At 41.1% G+C, this 12,957-nt stretch overlaps 1 protein-coding gene across 1 annotated transcript in view; it reads left to right on the top strand.

The window, feature by feature from the left end:
• Positions 1-569: 569 nt before the first annotated feature.
• plxnb1b (plexin b1b) overlaps positions 570-12,957 on the top strand; it is a 110,524-nt gene continuing 98,136 nt past the window's right edge. Inside the window, exon 1 of the mRNA XM_069172623.1 lies at positions 570-916. The gene's annotated coding sequence lies outside the window, so the exon portion shown is untranslated. The remainder of the gene's footprint in view (positions 917-12,957) is intronic.

The following is a 12,957-nucleotide window of genomic DNA, read 5'->3' on the forward strand; positions in this document are numbered from 1 at the left end:
AGTAAAGCAAAGACGAAGAAGAGAAGACTTGCCATAGTTGATGAAAACTTAAAAACAAATTTGATACAAGTAAACTCAAATAAGATGTAATTAATCTGGCCTTTGGGCCCCCTGGCAGCGTCCGGCTTCCTCTGGTTAGTAATACAGCTAACCAAAGCTGTAGGAAAGGCTGGCTGGCAGAATGTGTTGGGTTTTAAGCTTTCCTCTTTGTATGTATTATCACTTTCCTGGAAGCATTGTCGTCATTTGTCGGTTCTGGAAAGTAACTAATCTTTTGGACTGTTAGTTTAGTTTTATTTTATTGTCCCACCAAAATGGGGCACTCTAAATTAATCTTTATTTTTTTTTTTTTTTTCCCTTTTTTTTTTTTTTTTAAAGCATGGAGCACGTCATGCCATTTATACTTTCGAGCTCGGTTGTAGAAAATACGAGGAGACGTGAAAGCAGCATTTGATACCCCCCCCCACCCCCTTGCCAAACCCCTTTTTTTTTTTTTTTTTTATTCCTGTGGAGCGCTGGGCGCCGAGCGCACCGAATCATTCGCACCACAACTCAGCGACAACATGTGGGGAAAGAAACCTGCTGAGTGAAACCAAGCAGAAGAAAGAACCAAAACGTAGCATTATTATTATTATTTTTTTTTACTGCCCTATTTTTTTTTTTTTTTTTTAAACCTCGCGGTTAGATGTGTTAACTAGTTAAAGTTGAATCCCCGAGAGGAAATGTTACAAGTCTGGACTCAACGACTGAGGAATTGATGTTGTAACCTCGAGGAATAACGTGATCTTCTTGGCCAATTTGTCTGCGGTACACATTGCACCGGCTGTGGACAAACTGGATACGCTAAAGGAAAGTCTGAAACTTCACTTTAACGGGGAGTAAAACCCGCGTTCCCACACTGAAGAGTTGTACGCAGGTGAGTGGTCGTGAAGGCTGTGGAATTCGTTTCCACTGAAAGTGCTCATTTTTTTTTTTTTTTTTTGTCTACTCATTTTTAGTTAAAAATCCAATTGTGAATGCTTTCCAACACGTTTACCCCCCCCCCCCCCCCCAAAAAAAGTACCCGGTCTCTGCCTTGTGACCAGCAAAATCGAATTCGTAATTAGAACCACTTTTCACTATTAACATTTTGTTTGAATTTTTTTTATTTTTTTAAGCTTTGCCTACTTTGTTTTCATTAGTTTTTTTTTTTTTTTTTTTTTTTTTTTTTTTTTTTAATGTTTAACTAACTTAAAAACTCTAAAGTCCATTTACTATCAGTGTTCTTCATTGGTGTTATTCAACTCTTTCTGCGGTCCAAGTAAATCGTTGTTTGTGAAAACCCGGTCAAACAAGCCGCCGCTTGGATTTTGACGCGTGTCTATTCCTGATGGTACGGTACGGGTGCTTGGAACGGCCAAAAATGACGAAAAGACTTTTCAACCGGTTTTTTTGTTTGTTTTTTAATTTAATTTTATTCTAAATAACAAGTACAAGTAACATTATTTTGCTAATTGTCCAATTACACGTGAAGATTTCTCGTGTTTCAGATGCATATACCAGATGTGGCAGTTGAACAGGCCGGGAAGTTATTGTGCTGCACTCTTTTCTTTTTTATGTGAAAGATGAGAGGTCAAAACTTAAAATGTTACCAAATATTTATCTTTGACCTTCCAAAACAAAGATTTCATTTATAAGTTAACTGATTTTTTTTTCCTGTTCAGGATGACCCTGACTGTGTCGTGTCACATTACGCTGTTGAGAAATTGATATAAATATTAAATTATCTTGTACCACGTTCATAAGGACATTTTTCAGTGGTTTTACTGTACAGTTTGTGAGAAGTGAAAGGGAAATTCAGCTTGCATTACCTTATAGTGTATTCATAATATCTGAATAATAATAATAAACTTTGACACTTGAGATGCATGATAATGCCAGGTGTGAACAGATACGCTTCGACCTGACCACTTGTGATCTGATCACCCAGGATATGACATTTGCGGGAAGGCGTCGCAGGTGACACTTACAGCGTAAGCCAGGGGCGGACTGAGACAATAATTCAGGCCGGGAATCCGTGGTGTGAACGACCTGAACTGTGGTGCTATGGTAATTGGGTTCTCCAACAGGACAACGTGCCCACTCGCAGCATGTGAAAAAATGTGTGACTCTCTCTCGCCTGCAACAACAGTCGTAAATCGCCACCACCCCCCTACTTGGCTGATTTTTGGCTCCCATTCAACTTTTCTGTCCCTGAAAAATTTGACGTGAAGTTTTATGTGCACTTTCTGATCTAATTTCAGGTCCCTGGTGAAATCACAATTGTGCACATACCAGTGGTCCCCTCCTATAGTTCTATAGTCCTATAGTCCAGTGTCTTTTTAAACCATGGCCATCTGCTCGTATTGCTTCATAACAGAATTGATTATTTGGTGCAAGCCAGGAAATGAGATGAAATATTCCCTCCCAATGATGATGATAATAATGAGGGTGTTTGCTCACTTATTTCAGATTGCCTATAGCACTGGGAGACCTAGGAAGTCTCCACACATTGTGCCTGTTGGTTGTTCAGTACATTCACATGTTTGTCTGTATTCTTACATTAAAACTCATTTTCAGGTTTTAAACATAATTTCTTTCCCCTGATTTAAAAAAATCCCCCCAAAAAACACCTACTGCCTTATTTGAAAAACGTCTTTATATAGTTCATTCACCATTAGAAATGTTACAGACTTTGACAGTAATCTTATATTAATAAGTCACAAAATACTTGCAAATGCATATTATGTGATCGAATGGAAAATAAGATTTACAAATGTGTGCAACGATTTTTATGAAATTAAATATTACAATAGTATGTATGCATTTTGAGCTTCAACTTTATAGAGCTGATCCTGTTTGGTCAGTATCTGGTGTGACAACCATTTGATTCAATGCGGTGTGAATAATTTCCTTCGCATAGAGTTGATCAGGTTATTGATTGTAGCCTGTGAAATGCTGGTCCATTCCTATTAACTGGCTGTGCGAAACTGCTTGATATGGGCAGGAATTGAAACACGGCGATGTTTGTGCAGCTCCAAAGCATCCCAAGCATGCAGGCCACGCAAGAACTCCAGTGTTCTGTGCAGATTTTTGCAACATGGAACTGTGGGCAGATCAATTGGCCTCAGGATCCCGTCACGATATCTCTGTGCATTAATATTGATATAAATATAAAATTACACTTTCTTTGTTGTCTGTAGCTTACGACTGCCCATACCATAACCTCGTTGCCGTCACTGGCCACTCTGCGCACACGTTTTTGTGAAGAAGTTGTTCAGTTGTGCAAACCAACTTTTTGCATCAGCTGTCTGGGTGGCTGGGTTTAAAGGATGTTGCAGCTGAAGCCACGAGATGCGTTGGTCCTGGGATGGCTTGGTTACACACGGTCTGTGGTTGTGAGGCCGGGTGGATGCACTGTCAAATTCTCTGAAACAATATTGGAAGATGCCTTATGGTCGTAAAATGAACATTCATTTCACGGGCAACCGCTTTGGTGGGCATTCCTGCAGTCAGCATGCCCATTGCAAAGTTGTGACATTGTTTTATGTGGTAAAACTGCACATTGTAGAGTGAACTTTTTTTTTTTGGTGACCAGTCCATAGCACATCTTCGCAATAACAATGTTGATATGCTCCACCGTTCAGGTGGACGCATTATCTTGGCAAAGGTGAAATGCTCACTAACATGGGTTTCAACAAATTTGTGAACAAAATTTTTGCGAAAAAAACCTTTTTTGTGCACAAAAGAAGTAAATAAAAAACACTAGTTCCGCATTTCTATTCTTGTTTGAGTGTATATTGCAAAGCAAACACGTTCACTTTCTTGTCTGCCACTCTGCCCAAGTCTGTTCCCCCAGTCAAAATTTCCCTTTTTGACCGTTTTCCCAGCAGAAGAACAAACCAATACGCTTATATAAAGCATGTATTTGCATTCATACACGACTGTATTGTGTCAGTAGTTGGTAAATGTTTGTGTCCTAATCGAGGGGCGATGACCCGGTCTGTCTTTCTTTTAGAATGATGTCTTTTCCGCTTTGAAACTACACATGAATTCACCGAGAGCCCGATGCTCGAGTTTTAAACACCAGCGACGAAATGCAAGCGAGTATTTGTGGATGTGCGCGCAAGCAAGCGAGCGTGAGGACTCTCTCGGAAGTCCGCATGCAAATGTAACGCGACCTGTGCGTGTCGGGTGATCCTTGCACACACATTTAACGATCTGTAAATAAATACAAAAGAATGTCGCGCATAGTTGAGACATTTGTACACGCGGGGAAACTTTTTGAAAGTGAAAATGATCAGATCGGTGACGTTGAAGGTCCGCATCTTTAAATGGGTTGCGTTCTGAGCATTCGTCCATCGTCTGCGTTTGTTCAAACCGCTCGGTGTTTGTGCGGATTGGAACGCGCGTTTCCACGGACCCAAGATCACACACACATTGTAAGTGTTACTTTCCGTTTGTAGATCACGTCGTACACATTTGCAACCATTTTGAGAAGAAACGCTCTCCAACGGTATAAGGCCGGTGGAGCCGCCTTAAAGGGGCAATCTGTAAGATACTTAGTTTAAAAAAAAAAAAAAAAATGGACTAGACCCAGTGTTTCCCCTACCGTTAGTCTTGAAAGAAATACAATTGCATGCGTTACTCTGCTCTGGCGCAGCAGAGCGGAGAGTGGACACGGGGGGGACGTTGCGCCAATTAACGACGGCTGCACCCGTTACGCGACTTCAGAAAAAAAACGTGCAGAAAAAGCCTCAAATTAAGCTGTCGAAGAACAAACTGAAAGTAGCAAGGATGCTAAAGTTAGCATGTTGTTAATGTTGTTGCTGATCAAGCCGGCAGTCCAACCCAGAGCTAAGAGTAGCACCGGTGACCCCCACGCGGCCCGTCCCCGTCCCGAGGGAAAACACCGAAACCTCAAAGTCGCAGGGTTGATGTTTTGTGTATTGTGTTGCAGAGTTAGGCTATCTTAAGTTACTGTAATAACCAGCTAGATGGATTTTTTTTTTTTTTTTTTTTTTTTTTTTTAAATTTCAAAACAGTGGCTGTTCAGTAAAGAGGACAATTTAAAAAAAATTTTTTTTTCACTCATTTCAGTTTATAAAAAAAAGTTAGAGGTAAAAACCTGATATTTCAAAGAAAATTTACAAAGCAAAAAAAGTATTTCAGGACCAGATGAGTATTTCCTTTCAGAAGTGTTAAACCACTGGAATAATACAGTGATAACTTGACATCTGTAAATTCCTTTCTTTTTTGATTTCTCAGTATTAACCGAGCTGACGTCTCGCATAAGAGGAATTGCTTACTTGGACTGTGAGTTCTGTCCCCGTCGAGGTGCCAAAGTTGTGAAGGTGAAGCGGGACGGGAGTCAACTGCTCTTGTTTCGTGTCTGGCGGCTGAGGGACTGCAGGGAGCGTTTGTTATCAAAAACCTTTCGTCATTACCTTCGCTTCCAACCAAACAAGTGCACTTAATGCGAACTTTGTTTGATGCCCTGTTCGTCGCCGGCATAAACATGCATCCCGCGGTGACTTCGACTTGGTCAGTATCTCTTTAAGTGCTTCTGTTCACGCCTGCCCGTTGTTATGCGTCTCTGCATGCGTCTCGAGTAATAAACAGGTGAATACGCGTGTGAACGCACCGAGAAACATGAGCAAATGGGAGTTGAAGCAACAGGCAGTTAACAAAATGAGACGGACAAAACCGAGCTTCATTTTTAATGTCCTCGGTTAGAAATGTATCGCATATTTCACATTTATAAATGTGGAAACTCTTGTTGCAGCTGTGATGTGTAAAACTAAACCATCAGCAGAGACTTATTGTAATTATTAAGTTATTCCATCATCTTTGAAAGGGTCAGGCTCTGCGCTGGATAATTGCACTTTGCAAGGCTGCGGAGGCTCTTTTGCAGTTGTAGGTCTTATGCGTGCGTCAGAAATGACTAATGAGGTAAGCTAAAAGGAAAAAGAAACGAATGGCGGCTTTGGTAAAAACAAACATCCTGTAGACGGCCTGTGTTATACCCACCACTTCCATTCTCAAGAGACTCTCCTGTACTTTCTGTACAGTTCATCTTCACATGGTAGACTCGATATTTTTTCTATTGGATATTTATTTTAGTTTTGCAGAGGACGCGGGTTGAGGAAGTGGTCCTTCAATGCGGCCTGGGATGCATTTGCGTTTCCACTGTTGGGAGTGTTGCCATATATGTACCGAACCACTTACGAATGCAGTCTGAGCAGGTCGGATCTCAATGAACCGTTCGTGCGTCTCGGGTATGTTCACACCTGTACTTTGAGCTGTCCACTTGTGATTGGATCAGCCAGGATGCATGTCAATTCCAGGTGTGAAGGTGAGGTTAAGGGACCACTTCTTGTCTTGCTCGGCATCTGCTGTGACATTTATACTCGCATTTTGGAAACGAACATGTGGGGATGGACTGAGGCGTTAATACACTGGTACTGGCTGGTCACGGTGGTACGTAATGAGCTCGGGTGTTGACATGACATCAGTGTCCCGGCCCGGTTAATACTGTGGAAACTCTTGTTGCAGCTGATGTCACCATCATCAGACAGCGGCGACCATTTTTCAAACTTTTTTTGTTTTCACTTTTAGCAAGCCGTCATGGTGTTTAAATTATCTTTACAACTTGCACAAATCTCTTTGTTAGTCGCATACGAGTGATTTACTCGCGCTGCAATGTCCACAAGTGGCGACGGCTTACAGGAAAATACACGTGAAGGACATTTCCTACCAGTCTTTGATCTTGCCTTTTGCAGAGGACAATCGGCCCGACGGGGATCAAAATACAAGTCAATCAGAACGGCAATTCTGTATATGGACTCTGATTGCCCGGGAGGGGTGAGGGCTCCTCGATTCCCTTGGCCAGATTAAATACTCAATTTAATTACGTCTCTGAGCATTAAGTCAGTAACCTTATCAGAGTGGTCTTGCTGTTTAGTGGAGCTTTGTGAGCCAACAGATGCACAAGGATTAGGGACAATATGCTGGTGGTGCGAACCCTGAGTATAGGGATAAAAAGGAATCTGATACGGGGTACCCTCTCTGCTAGATACCACCACCATGCTCAGGGTTTTCCTTACAATTATAACACTTAAGAGCTGCCCCCAACTCTTAACTGACACAAAAAAAAACACAACACTATTTTGTATGCGTACCAAGTGAGCCATTGAGCGGACGCCAGAGAAAGCATGAGGCATAAAAAGCACGACAGGGCAGCCGTGTGTGACGGTGGAACTGGCCACCAGAGCGGAGTATGAAGCTCTCATTTCTCATTTTAGTGACGAGGTCATCTGCTCCTAAACGGAGAACGGAGAAATGTTTGCCGAGTTCGGCTTAGCTTGTAACGTATGAACTGTCAAACTCTTGTAAACGTAGCTGCTGGCTAAGATCGTAGCTGAAGACGGAGGACGGATAGAATTACTGATACAGTAATTACTGTCTCTTTATTATTTTGTTTTGATACAAGTGCTTGTGACATCGCTCATGGGGCTTTGACTTGCAAATGAAAATTTAGTCCATTTTGTTGGAAATACCGAGGTCTATATCGTGTATTGGCATTCGGCCTAAAACCACCTAGAAATGTTTTTTGGTCTATGTAGCCCAGACCTACTCTAACATCAAACTTACTTTGTCTGGTGACAAAGACATAGCTTTTGCATCTGAAAAATAAGGCCAATATGAAAGTGCTTAAACTGCAGTATCAAAGAGAGCCGCTAGGGGTTGGGTCCAAAAAGCCTAAGTCTCCATAGACACCCATTCAACTTCTCTCTGAAATTAGAAGAAAATAATTCCATTATTGAATAGATATCGGGGCTCAAAAAGCAGTGTTCCTCTCCAGCTTTTTCCTTAAATGGTCACTTGTGTCTCCACAAAACCAAGATGGCTGAAATGCAGAAATCCAGACTTCAAAATGGCAGTTCACAAACCAGTGAGGGACTTCAATCTTGGTTGCCGCTTGCTTGCAATTGATTATTAATCTGTGGCTGGACTATCTGTTTGGTTCTCTACTCTCAAATGACTGCGCATACTGGGGAGGTCACAATACCAGAAATTTGGTAGTTGATGCCAATAGAGCTGAAATGGATGGACCCTTTATTTAAAAAAAAAAAAAAAAAAAAAAAAAAAATCACATTGCCGTTATTTAAAACAAAACAATAATGTACAATATGAGCTATCGCTATGTTAGAATAGCGATAGTTCATATTAGCAAAAAAAAAAAAAAAAAACTATCATTCTAGTCTATTCTTCCAACCAAACAAATGTACTGAAGCAAATGTTTTCTGAGGACCTATTCATACCTGGCATTAGCATGCCTATGTCTATGGTTTCAACTTAGGCAAGTAAATATTACATTTGGATGCCTAACTGCACTGGAGCAAATAAAGGCTTCTATAAATGCATTCGGCCAGCTCGCATCTACTCGTAGAACGTGAGGGAGGAACATTTGTAAATTAAACTTTTGTTCAAGAATTGGTATTGAAGTCAAGGTATTGGTAATAGTGGCAGTATCAATTCGTCATTTACGAATATAGTGACTTTGGCATTTGTGGTATCAATTAGTAGTTCAAGACCTGTGATTCTTATGAGAATAATGTTTTTTCACCAACCCCAAATTGGTATTTTTACCCTCCTGTGATAAATTGTCTGTGTTCTGTAGTATAGTTTTATCCCATATTCTCGCAATGGTCATGAACATTGATATAAGTAAAAAGCTATTTAAAATGGATGATTTCATTCTTTTGGTTGCCTCTGTTAATTGGCCTCTAGGTAGGCCACGGTATTAGGAGTGTTGTTGTAAGTCTAGAAACTTCACTGGTTGTCCTCTCCAGGTACTGGGTGTCACATTTGGATTCACACAGATCTCTACACAAGTGGACATTAGCTCTAAGCCCAAAGATGGACAAGCTGAAGCTCCTGTTTTTCCGTACCTAATGTCTGCGTGGGGGGTGGGGTTCTTTGTCAAGAAAGACTAATAATTTTCTTCGGGGTACTCTGAGGATTTAAGAAGACAGGGTAGCCTGTTTATTATTCACATATGTAAATGTAGACCCAGATACATGTGGTACTATGGAATGTAAAACAGATTTGAGAGTGGAACTCCCTTTGAAGCTGCAAGGGAAGTGCTCTGTAAGAGTGTAAATTATTAACTAATCAGTGTATGCTGTATGCTTCCATCTCATGCAGCTCATTATATGCGTGTATGTGCTCGTGATTGTTTCCTCGTGAATGCAGCTCGTTTGCATAGGGTCAGTGTTAAAGCAGGAGTACATGTGATGGTTTACACAGAGGCCGTGGTTAAGCCCAGTAACGGTAAAGTAACTGTCTGACAGCGGCGCTGTAAGACGTAAAGTGAGTGAACCTGAAAGGAAGCAGAGACGATATCATTGGTTAATATGTCATAACTGGCTTTCTATTGGTTGGAGACTTTTGGCAGGGTCATTTCACTTAGGCCTTTATGTCTTTTAGACATGCTTGGAAGTTTCACCAATCGATTTGTGTCATGAGGTTTCATAGAAAGTCATTTGCACAATGAAAATTGATGCGGTGTTTCCTTTTAATATTGGGTGAGAGAAGAATTCATATTGTGAAAAGTAGCGGACCCAGCACCGAACCTTGTGGCACACGATGACTAATGTTTGTGTGCGTGGAAGAGTCATTATTAACGTGAAATAAATTGAAATCTAGATCGATGTTACTTGAACCAGCATAGTGCGAACTGCATCCAAACGCTGTAAGACGTAAAGCGAGCACACATGTCATTGTTAACGTCATACTTGACATTCTATTTGGCTGGAGACTCTTGGCAGGGTCATTTCACAAAAATCAGAGCGAGCGAGCAAGCAGAGGTCTGAGAGCAGAAATTCTGCGGGCGCACAGAAGCAGTCTGAGTGCAAAGAGGAGGGGTTAAACTGGAACACAAGAAATCTGAGATCCCTTCTTGTTCTCAGTTGCTTCAATTCAGCATGCAGACTTTTCCTTAGCTGTGATTTATGAATGAAACGAGTTTTTTTTTTTTTTTAAATAGAAAAGACACCATACTTGCCTAGATTGTACATCCAAATTCACACGGTGTCGGTAGCCTGCGTGACATGAATGTCAAATATTGTGCAGCAGATTTTCAAACTACACACCACCACATGTGTGACCATGTTCGTAAATGCAGTAGAGCCTTATGGACAGAACCCTGTCGATTATGGAACATTCAAAGGTCTGCGACCAAAACAAAAAAGTGTACGCGAGCATTTGTTTGCAGTCCAAATAAATGTACTCTAATTCACATATGTTTACCTGCAAACTTGATTTTTAATTGACAGTGTGAGAAATTCACTGTCAAAACCTTTTTTTAATGCTTGCATAATAAAGACAAAAGAATACCTTTACACTAATTCATCTCATTTTCTCACTTGCATCCCTTTATAACCTTCATACATCACTGTCTCGCAAAACTAAAACAATTTCCTTCCTTTCCTCAATTCATTGCTCCTAACTCAACACTTGACACTTTTTGCAGCTCTCATTTTCTCCACAACCCCTTGAGCCTGTATTCATGCTTAACCATGCTCCCGTATCATTTCCCATCTTTCTGTGGAGCTGAAGCAGCCATTTGTAGAAGAGCCTCAGAAAAAGAAGCCTGGCTGGTTAGATAGGGTGACATGGATGAGAAGGGCTTTGTCATTTCACTCGCAGTGAAAATATGAGACCTCCACCTGAATACAGAAGTCACGCAAACATGTGCGCCCATCCTTGTTCTTCTGTCCTTATGAGGTACACTTAAAGACATAAAATCCTTTACTGTTAACCTGAGCTCAAATCCTCTCTATTGTCTTGAACCGTAGCCCACATCTGATCCTCATGGACCCTAATTATAAACCCATATCAATGCAGACACAAGATTAGATTGAAAGCTTGTGTTATAATTGTTCTTGTCTTGAAGCTCTCTGTGTATGGCCAAAATTCGGGAAAATATGAGGACAGATCAAGTGAGAGAATAAGAATTTGACTAAGCAGTAGCTTTGATTATTACTTCTTTGCATCACTTCTTTGGTTCTGTTAACATAAGCAAAACGTATTTCGTATCGGTCTATTATCTCGCTGTATAATTTCAGAAATCTCTCGTCTGTTTGTCCTTGGCGTATCTCGACAACCATTGTCCCACCTGCTTCAAACTCGGTGGGTGTGTTGCTGAGGACCAGAGGTTGTGCCTTTTTTTGTGCGATTTGGACATGCAACAAGTTAAATATTAATAATGATATCAAAGGTGTTGACTTTATGGATCATTTAAACACTGTGAAGCACTATTTTTCATTTACTTTGGGTTGGGCTGCAAGTGTTTAGTTGTTGGCAAACTGATTCCGACTGTTCATAACTTAGCAGTGGACAAAGTAGTCAGGCTTTTGCATTTTCTGATACTGTCTGCCTACGCATGCATAACAGAGATACTAGAAAGTGCTAGAATGCTGTTTTTATATTTTTTGCATGCATTAGTTTGAGTTTTTTTTGTTTTTTTGTTGAATGCACATACTTTTCGCTTTGCTTGGTCTTTGCAACTATGAAAGGGGTGGTTTGCAGGCCTTGTGCCCCCCCCCCCCCCCCCCCCCCCCCCCCCCCCGTCTCTTCGTCTCTACAAGGGGGGGAAAGAGGGAAAGTGGCCCTGACTCCTTTGTTTCTTTTGTTGAAGAGGAGGCCAGCCTCCAGGGGAGCCAGGGACTGTGAGGAAAAAGTGGGGGGTGAGAGAGGTGGGGTCATACCTCGATGAGAGAGGGGGATGTGATAATAAGAGAGTCCCCTCCCCGCCCCTGTCTGTCAGTTATAAAACAGCTGGCGTTGACTACAAACTCCTTTTTTTTTTTTTTTGGAGCAGAGGGAGGACAGGTGAGTGGATGTGGCTGAAGAGAGTCTTCCGTATCCAAATAACTTCTGTGAAAGTAAACTTTGTAAAGTCAATCAAGCGTTTGTGGAAACATCTTCAGACCCCCCCCCCCCCTTTTTAGAGATTTATTTAGGTATATTTAGGGGGATGATAATTGTTGTAAAATCTCTTTCAGCTTTTCTGAATTATCCTCTGAAATCCAAGACTGCAGTCAAACTGATGGCCATTCATTGTGGATTATGCTTTTAAATAATGGACTTGAAAGCACCCTTAAAATTGTATATCATCTACATGATGTCAGGCAGCTTGCTTTGGCTTTTGACTCCAGATGCAACAATACAAGCAACACCTGCTGTGGTGACACTAGCCAAGTTTTTTTTCCCTCCTTTTCCTGCAAGTGTGTATGTGTGGATTTTAGTGGTATGCAGGCAAGCATGTAAGCAGCCTTTTTAAAATACCGACAGTCACTAGTTGCCAAGTGGCAAACATGAGCACTGCTGGAGAACAGTGAACACTCAGTTTCCCTAGAAACACCCTTTTTCTCAAGACAGCTCCCCCTAAATTGACTTACTCCCCCTTAGCTCCCTTTAAACATCCTGGGGGGGGGAGGGACTCTCAAGTCTGGGAAAATGGGGGTTTCTATGGAGGGCCAAAGACAAATGGAAAGGCGTGTTAAAAGTTCAGGACCATGCCTGGCTGCTGGTGGACTCCATTAGTAAAAATTGCCATACACTGCTTTAGGTATACAAAGTGAATATCGGTGTCCCCTGTTGAAAAAAAAGCCAATATCCACTCATCAGCAATTTTCATTATATTTTCTCAGCCCACAGTGGGTTATATAATCTTGCAATGAAAGAAAAAGCAAAAATGGCAAAACTGGTAATAAAGAAATGGAATCACCTCAAATATTGAATTGAACAGATAAAAGCCTCAGTTTGCCAGATTGATTAATTTACTATCAATTCATCAATTAGGTTATTTTTTTTTTTTCAATTCAAAACAGCCAAAAACAAATAAACTAGTAAAAGCATTCAATCCGTTAA

Source organism: Embiotoca jacksoni, unplaced genomic scaffold, assembly GCF_022577435.1.
Source record: "Embiotoca jacksoni isolate LCO1_2020_lvr unplaced genomic scaffold, fEmbJac1.0.p SCAF_1, whole genome shotgun sequence".
NCBI classification, from domain to species: Eukaryota; Metazoa; Chordata; class Actinopteri; family Embiotocidae; genus Embiotoca; species Embiotoca jacksoni.